The sequence below is a fragment of the Mastomys coucha genome, unplaced genomic scaffold (genome assembly GCF_008632895.1).
Source record: "Mastomys coucha isolate ucsf_1 unplaced genomic scaffold, UCSF_Mcou_1 pScaffold12, whole genome shotgun sequence".
In the NCBI taxonomy this organism is placed as follows: domain Eukaryota; kingdom Metazoa; phylum Chordata; class Mammalia; order Rodentia; family Muridae; genus Mastomys; species Mastomys coucha.
In genome coordinates, this window is record NW_022196894.1 from 56175709 (window position 1) to 56184842 (window position 9134).

The 9134-nt window shown below is 41.4% G+C and overlaps 1 pseudogene; it reads right to left on the reverse strand.

Moving 5' to 3' along the window:
* Positions 1–1232: 1232 nt before the first annotated feature.
* LOC116083427 lies at positions 1233–8912 on the reverse strand (annotated as a pseudogene).
* Between the last annotated feature and the right edge of the window lie 222 nt (positions 8913–9134).

Genomic DNA, 9134 nt, shown 5'->3' on the forward strand with positions numbered 1-9134 from the left:
GTTTGTCAAAGCCGAATCCCGTGCCCACCTGGCCAGAATCCCTTGTCCCGCGGAACAAGGGGCCCCCGTGAGAAACCCCAGTCCATGGCAGGAGTTACTACAAAATGAGTAACTTCGCAGCAGTAAGAAGGTTGGTATAGATTGACTTAGAAAGCCAAGCTTAGGTCTGTGAGGTATTTTGGTTCTCGGTTGGTGGCACGGTATGGAAGGTTTATGAAGTCCGGCCTTGCCACTGGGGTGAGCTTTGGGAGTATGTAGCTTTATCCTATGTTTAGTTCACTGTTCTGCTCTGTGTTGGTGGTTGGGATGTGTTTCTTTTCTTTTCTTTTCTTTTTTTCACTTAGAAAAAGCCATCAAGTACTTTATTATTTTATTCTACATTATATACAGGTCATAAAAGGCCACAGCAGTTTTTCGACATATCACCCTTTAAAAGTAGAGGGCACCAGGAAGGACAGACAAGTATCAAGATGAAGTCCAGTAATGAGGGAGTACACTCAGTGCAGTATTTCTGAGGGATAACAATGCAGATACCAAGCCATCCACATTTAGTTTACAACTATTCTGTAGTTCTTTGTGACTCTAGTCATTTATGGCTCCACATGAGAGACCTTCCCTTTCTACCATCAGTGTCGGAAAAATAAGCAATGGAGACACTCCCTACTATACACGGTCTTTCACTGGAGCTCTCCTTTTCTGTGGGGTCTCCTTAGAGTATACTTTAGTAACTTCAAATTCTTAAGTGTGTAATACTGTACTCTCTTTGAATGGTAACTCAAAAGCATTGGTTTTCACTTTGAAAATACAATCTTTAAACCTATAACTGGTATCAGCAGATCAATATAAAAAAATACAGTACCAAGCTACACCGGTGTATTTCCATATTAAGAACTTCAAAATATACTTATCACTGAGACCATAGTCCTTGCATTAATCTTCAGTCCACTATGAACAATTATCTGCTGCATGTAAACATTTCTAAATAACTATAGATAAAATACAATCATAAATTTCTGTAAAAGATAATAAAGTATCTTCTTTTAAAAAACAAAACAATAATAAGCTATTACTGCATTGTTTACAATTTTATGAAAATGGAACAACTATACGGTTGTTGCCAGTCCTGAATTCATTTGTAAAAAAAATGGCCCTAGTTCCAGTTCCTGGATAAAGTCAGCAACCATTCCTTTCTCTTCAGAAGATGTCTTCTGGCACAATAAGCCAGATCTGCATTAGGTGGTATTCTGTCCATTGATAAAATTATAGACCAGAAACTGACCAGTGCCACAGTACTGTGTTGCAAACAGCTTTCCGTCAGGAGTGGGATCTGAGAAAGCGATTTCTTCTTTACTCAAATATGAGCCATAAATAAAGTTACTCCTTAAGCATTCAATCATGCGAGAAGCTATCTTCTTTCGCCGCATCATGCTGAAGACCCATATCCGACTGATCCCACATATTGCAGGCTCTGGCAACGTTGAGCAGCACCATGCTTTTTGCCTTTCAAATCAGACTTTTTCTTCTTCTGACCTGATAACTGGAAGTTTCTCTTCTATAACTCGATAGCCCCACTGGATATGTTCTGCAATTAGGCAACCAACTACTTTTTTGTCATTAGAAATAAAGAGAAGTGTCTTAGTTCTGGAATAGCACATCAATGGAGCCTGTTGGAAACCCAGATCATTGTCAACCATCTCTCTAACTTCATCAACCTTTTTCAAGGCATACTTTGGGTCTTCAGGAAGAACCATTATTATCCTACCATCAGGATAGTCAGCAAGAATTCTTTCTTTTTTCCAGCCCACATACTTTATAGCACTTATAAACTGGTTGTGGAAAAGCAGGTGCTGGGTTTCGTCTTCTGGATTTGAAGCTGTATAGAACATTCCACAGACATTACGGGACACTGCTCCAAATCTTTTGTGGCCTGCATCTATGACCAGCTGTTTTTCATCCACTTTCTCGGAGTCTTTCAGTTTCAAGGACTTTGGAATTGTTATCTCCAAATGAGAATCACACTTTAGCTGAGAATGATTTGGTGGTGTATCCCTGTTCTTTCTGCTGACAGGTGCATGTGCTGCTGCTGATTAGGAGCTGGACCTGGAAAGTTTCTGTCCCTATCAATCTTAGCTTGACTGAGAAGAGTTGAGACGGCAGCAGTGTTTTCTAATGGCTTAGTCTCCACCTCAGACGCTGAACATATGCTGAAATTCTGTCTGTTTTGACAAAATTTCTGAAAAGTTTTTTCTTCTGAAGTCTACAGCTACTGGATGTTGATGAATTTGTAACATGTCTTATGGCTAACAGGTTTCTTTCCTTGTTTGCCAAGTTTGTTGGTTTGTGGCTTCTATTTAATCTCCTTTGCTTAGTAAAGTACTCTATTATTATAGATTTCCTTTTGTGCTGCCATTTAGTTCTTTTCCCACAAGATAGAACTGATGTTTCAGCCACCATAACTCAAGAAAATCTGATAAAACCATTCCTTATAACCTCTTCTTAACACATTATACAGCACCTCTGAATCTTGGCAGAGTTCTAGACCCCACCGCCTGAGGAGAGTTCTATACCTTGATCCACAAGCAGCAGGAGGGGGATGTGTTTTCTTAACTTCCTGCTCCAGCAACCAAGCCTCTTGCTTGGTGACCACACTTTCTCACCATGATGGACTCTTACCCCTCTGGAACATTGCAAGCAAACTCTTCCCTCTATAAGTTATTTGGAAACTTTTGGTCATGGGGATTAATCACAGCAACAGAAGAGTAACTGATAGGGAGCATCAGTGCCAGGCCTTACAGCACGTGCAACCTCTTTGGAGAGCAGGCAAGTTCTACAGGATGTATCTTCCATGCTGGGGGATGGGCAAAGGCAGGCTCTGTGCAACCTACCACCCACGCTATGGTGTCCCAAGACTAGATCCTTTCATGTTCTGTGTAACTGCTGTTCCTTCTGGCATCTTGCAGCTGGCTTTCTAAGCCACCCGTCGAAAAAGGAAGGACCATCTGTTGCTCCATGCTTCACACACCACCAGTCTGTGAGTAAAGGGACTAACATCAACCCCATTCCCAAAGGCTCTTCTTCAGGACCAAACGGGATTTCCAGGCAGATACATGCCGACTCTGCAGAAGGGTGGATTCCCAGAGATAAGTGAGTGTAAGGTCCTTTGATTTTCATACGGGCAAGCTCAGACAAGACATTTGGAGTAGCTCCCGGCTGTAACACCATGACAAGCTTCCAAGGGGGACCAAGTGCAGAGAGCTTCTCCGCAGGAAGCGTGCTTGCTGATTCCCCTAACTGGCATCCCGTAAGCCTTTCTCCACAGTGCTGGATTCTGTGTAGGGGTCCTGCTCATGTGGAGTCATCTTTCTGTCTCATCATTGTCCTACACTCCAGGACAACTAACTTCTCTTGGGAATTATAATGTTCATTACCCACAGGGCATCAGGTGACTGGCTGGGTACTCTGTAATCTGCTCTGTGGTGTGTCCCCTACTTTGCTCGCCATCAATTTATTGGCCCTACTCCCCAAAATGTCCTGAAAATTCATTCTGATCTCTTTCTTTACCATGAGTTAAAATAATAATCTTCAATTTTATTTTTATAACCATGCATAGAGCTCTTCTGTGTTAACCAAATACCCTCTATAGAGAAGAAGAATTAGATTAATCATGACTTTCAGGGTTCTCTTGATTCTAAAAATTCAAAGAAGGGATTCATATCACCTAGTGTTTAAATTTGACAAACAGCAGAGACACCCCCCAACCAGAAACTCCCTACAGCAAAGCCAGCTTATACATGTGTTCACATTTTAAATAAGTGTAAATAAATTCTTTCATCTAGGTAGCCTGCATAAAAGACATAGAAACCTGGTATTTTATTTACAAGTGTAAGCCTAGATCGGGCAGGTTCTATGCTATTGTCAACTTTATCCAAACCATATGCCCCTTGTTATTTGTTGGTTGAGTCTGAGTCATCAGCCTGTCCTCAGGGTACACTTTTCCTGGCCACGCGCTCATGATCCCTCCTGCCTTATGGTGGCCTCCTCCTCTATCTCATTTCTCTCTCCTTTCCTGTGGTCTCTTCTGAGACCCCTTGTTTGATCCTCAAGCCCCCGCCTTCTTCTCTCTATTGCCCAATCACAGGCTCTAGCCTTTTATTAACCAAGCAGCTTTAAATAGGGGGACAAGGCTCACACAACAAAGGGTGGTGTCCATGAGAATGCACTCGTCTGGATGGCCACTAGATCTTGGGGTTCAGAATTTAGCATTTGCCTACATAGCAACAGAGCTACTCCCAACAAAATAAGCTTCTTTGTAGCATTTATTTGTAAATAATTTGATAGTAAAATGTGAAAGTCATCATATTGGATTCCTTTCATCTTTATTTTATTTAGAAGAAATATTTTTTATTCAATATTTTATTTATTTACATTTCAAATGTTATCTCCCTTCCTGGTTCCCCCTCCACGAGTCTCCCACCCCATTCCCCTCCCCTTTGACTCTAAGAAGGTGCTCTCCCACCCACTCATCCACTCCCACCTCACTTCTCTAGCATCCCTGATTCCTTTCATCTTAAAAAAAAAAAAAGCAGTGTAAGATAAAATCCTATGTATACGTAATTTTGAAAACTTTAACAGGGGGGGCGGGGAGAGAACAGTTTCCCTGTTTACATTTTACACATTTTTAGCTTAGAGACTAAGTGGAACCACTCAGTTTTTGGGATTGGGAATGTGTGATTGCAGCTGTTCCTATCACAGTGGATCAGAAAGCACAGAATGACAGGAAGCAGGGTCCAGGTATCCTCTTCAAAGACTGGCTCCCCAATGACGTGCTTATACTTTTAAGCGTGATTTCATAGAAGTTTCTCACTCTCTGAAAGAAAATGGCAATGTCAGCAAGGGAGCATTTAAAATAGAAGCCCGAGGAAGAGTCTTCAGATGTAAAGTGTACCATTCTATCTCTGCCTCCGAATGCAAAGTTCACTCAGCCCAGTTTCAAGTCCACATAATCGTAACTGTTCCTACATTGTTCAAAGTCCAGAGTCTCTTTCGAGACTTGAGGCAGTCTCTTAGCTGTGATTCTGTATAAAATAAAACAGGAAAAGAAAAGCTTCTAAAGTACATTGGCACTGAGAAAAATATTCCCATTCAAGCAGTAGAAACAGGAACGTGGAAACAAGGGGTGGGAACGACACCAACCAAAGCCCATTGGGGTAGCTATTATTTTCTACAATTCCATGTTCAGTACTGGGGCCTGTTGTGTCGTGATATGAGCACTGATGGGTTTGGCAGACCCATCTCTGTGGCTTTCCTGTTTGTAGCCCACATGGCCGTTCTGTGGAACTTGCTCTATTTGGGTCTTGTATAATTATCAGTAACTACTATACATCCTAAGTGCTACACTATCTTGAAATGTCCTCTTCCAAGCTAATGAGTCTGTTACTTCTGAATTTAGCCTCACTCAGACTGTCAGGACATCAGCAAAACACTGACCCAGTTTATGGAGGCCAGGGCACATGAGGTAGTGTTGCCAAATGGTAACATGACTAGCTAGTTTCTAGCCCTATTCATCCCAACAGAGAACTTATTTGGTCTGAAAATGTGTGAATGTAACTTTTACTATCTCCATTTTCTTTCAGCATTTTGGTTTTCTGAATGCCAACTGGAATGGCCACCAAATTCTACTTAAGGCGTTCTATGGCTTCTCAAGCCTACATCTCCAAGTTTTTCCAAATTCATTCCAAATGCCAGTTTCGAAGACTTAGCCACATGATCAAGATTAGTCATAGCAGTGACCATACTTCTTTGGTACCAATCATCTGTATTGGTTAATGGCACATTATTGGGACCACAATACCTGACAGCTTTCAAGAGAGCCGATCTATTTGGGTTTGTTGTTGCTTTACAGAGTTTCAGTCCATCATGGCAGGGAAGTCTGGGGCAGCTCAGTTTATGGAGGCCAGAGCCATGAGGTAGTGCTGTTCATGGGGTAGCGGGGCAGCGGGCCAGGAAACAGACAGCATGGAAGAACAAAGGGCTGACTATTGCTTTCAAGGAGTATCGCTAGCAATGTGTTTCTTCCAGCTAGGCCACACCTCTCAAAGGTTCCACGGGTTCTCATTAGCTGGGAAGAAGCATTCAAGGTATAAGTATGTAAAGGACATTGTTAGACCTAACCACGATTGCTCTCCTCTTCCCTGGATCCAGCTCTCTGAGCCCCCACCCCCCAGACCCCACCCCGTGCCCCAGCCCCCCCTTCCCCGGCAGCCTCACCCATACTGGCTCAGGATGATAAAGGAAACCAAAATGTATTTCAGTATCTCTGAGTCAGAGTCATCTTTAGAGTTAGACACTTCAAAGCTCCCGCAGTTTTGGAAAACCCATCACATTAGGTGGGTTTCATCAGCCTGGCTCTCTGAGGAATGCTGGTCCTTCCTGGTGTGTTCTGTGAAAAGCTGCCCAGCTTTTCCTTGTGGTTGCAAAGTTCGCAGACTCCTCTTTGTAGGACGGAATGCTCAAAACTTAGGAAGGAGCCCTCAGGGTTACTTTACAATATAAACTGTGTATAAGTCGGGGAAGCTATGCGCACAGTTTTAGACTAAACGTCTTTTACTCCCAAGACTTTTTATTCCTTAAGAAGAAAATATTTGCAAGGTTCAAGTTGTTATCTTTAGAGTCATAGATAAGAATAATTCTAGCATTTTCAAAGATTCATCCTTAGATTAGAAATGAGGCAATCTTTTATTGACCCGTGTTCCTGTTTACTTGACTCCAGACCCATCTTTCATTTCCAGTGCCTCCTCTCCTTTTACAGTGATCTCGTCAAGTACAAATCTTGTTTTGCTATCTGACCTCTGCCTTAGTGCCTTTTGTAATGGGTTCCACCTACTTCCGAGTAAAGTAGAAAGTCTGAAACAAAGTGCAAAAACCAGCCTCACCTCACCCATTCACTACCCTGCAATTTTTCAGAGCTTAGGGTTTGATAGGATGCACTACAAGAGAGAGAATGGCATCATCATTATCTTTTAAAATAGTCATGTATTCTGTGGTTCACAGAGAAAATCAGTGAACACTTGTATTACAACAGTACTGATGATATATTCATAACTATTCCATGTTTGTGTTTTAAATTAACTTGAATTTTATCGAGTTGGTGACAACAGCTCTAAGAGATCGGTTCTATTTCTAACCGTTCTGATGGATCAGGAAGCCTAGGATCAGGAAATAAATAAATATTATAAATAAATAAATAAATGAATAAATAAATAAATATTGCCCTAGTTCTCGATTGGGAAAACCCAAGTTTCAAATCCTGCCATTTAGACTCCATAAGCCATCCTCTTAGCCATGCTAGTAAGTACCCTTCACTAAATTGCAGATTCCTAGGCCTATTGGTAACCAGAAAAAATACTTACATAGATTGGTAAATATTTGAGAACTGCTAGTACACAAGCGCCATCTAGTGGGTATACTTTACTACTAGACGATGTAAGATAATAATACAATATTTACATAATCGCCCCTTCTCTCTCATGACATGTGTGTCCTACAGCTGCAGTAAGATAAATTATGTTCATTACAATGACTGACCCTTCAAATTACCTTCAATTCAATTTTGTTGCTAGTATATGAATAGTGCCAGAGGACTGTCATCAACCCTCATTTACTCCTGGAAATTAAACTTCATTAAAAATTTAAATTACATTTAACTAGTTAATTAATAAATGTATATATGCACATGTGCATGTATGCATCTGAGCACTTGCAGAAGTCAGAAGCAACCTTTTGCCAGTCAGTTCTCTCCTACTTCGTGGGTTCCAAGGATCAAAATTAGGTTTTGGGGCAAGCGCTTTTACACACTGAACCATCTCTTCAGCTCAAAGTTTAATTTCATTACTGGAAGTTTACATCCAAATTTGCAAGAGGGAAACACTACAGGCACCATGCCAGAGGCAGTCTGACAGCAGCTATAGGGGGTTTCCTCCACCAGTCATCTTAAGTAGGATCTGCTCAGTTTATTTCACAACAAGAGTAATTTCCGATTTGTGTTCCTCATCTTTCCCTCTTGTCCTTTTTCTGTGAAAGGTGGAAGGATGAGAATTTATTAAGTGTTCAGTGACATGTGTGTAGATCTCCCTGCTTCCATACTAGATTGTTACTTGTTTCCAAACAGGAAGTGAGATGTAACACGTGTCAGACTGGAGCCAAATGCCCATAGTCCAAAGTTCCTAAGGACAGAGGATCAACAGTGATGTGGTTTGTTTTTATCTGATGCAAATGTCAACAGACAATGATCTGGGGGTGCAGAATGCTGCTCTATCTCTTTTCTCAGACTACACATTTAAAAGTAGAATAGGTTTAAAGTAGCTCTGGGTATCCTGGACTTGCTTTGTAGACCAGGCTGACCTTGAACTCACAGAGATCTGCTTGCCTCTCCCTCCCAAGTGCTGGGAGTAAAGGTATGCACCACCATGCCCAGCCACAAAGACTCAGGGAGCTCATCCATTAATCTACTTGAGTTTTCAAGTGTTGGCTTAGGTTTATACAAATCTGGGAAGGCAGAATGTCCACCAATACAAATTTGTTTCATGGGCAACTATGCTTATATGAACATACAGAAAAATGTCTGACAAAATATCTAGGGAATGTGTCTCAAAATATATGATACATCTAATTAACACACTTAAGAACATATAGAAAGGGTCAGTGAGATTCCTTAGCAGGTAAATGTTGCAGGAAATATTTAAAAAAGAGCTGGCACATTCCTGCACATGTGCCAGCAACTCTGGGTCTCTCTTCAGTCCCACTGGCTTTGTCTCTACCTGCCAACCCTCCAGGAGGTCCGGAGCTCCCAAGTTCCTCTCGCTGCCATCCAATGAACGACTGTCCACTCCATGGTCAGCCCTCACACCACCCATCTACCTGGTAGAAACAAAACTCTTGAAGCTTATAATTAACCAATCAGATTTATGTATTAATAAATTCTCAATTTATAAGATGCCAATATAATAATTTCAGAACCAATTGATAATGATAAAAGCTTTATCCCAATTATTAACCTTATGATATCATAACTACCTGTGGCTGGTTAAAACCATGCTGGTTTACATCCGCCTCCATTTTGGCCTTCTTTCTTCTCC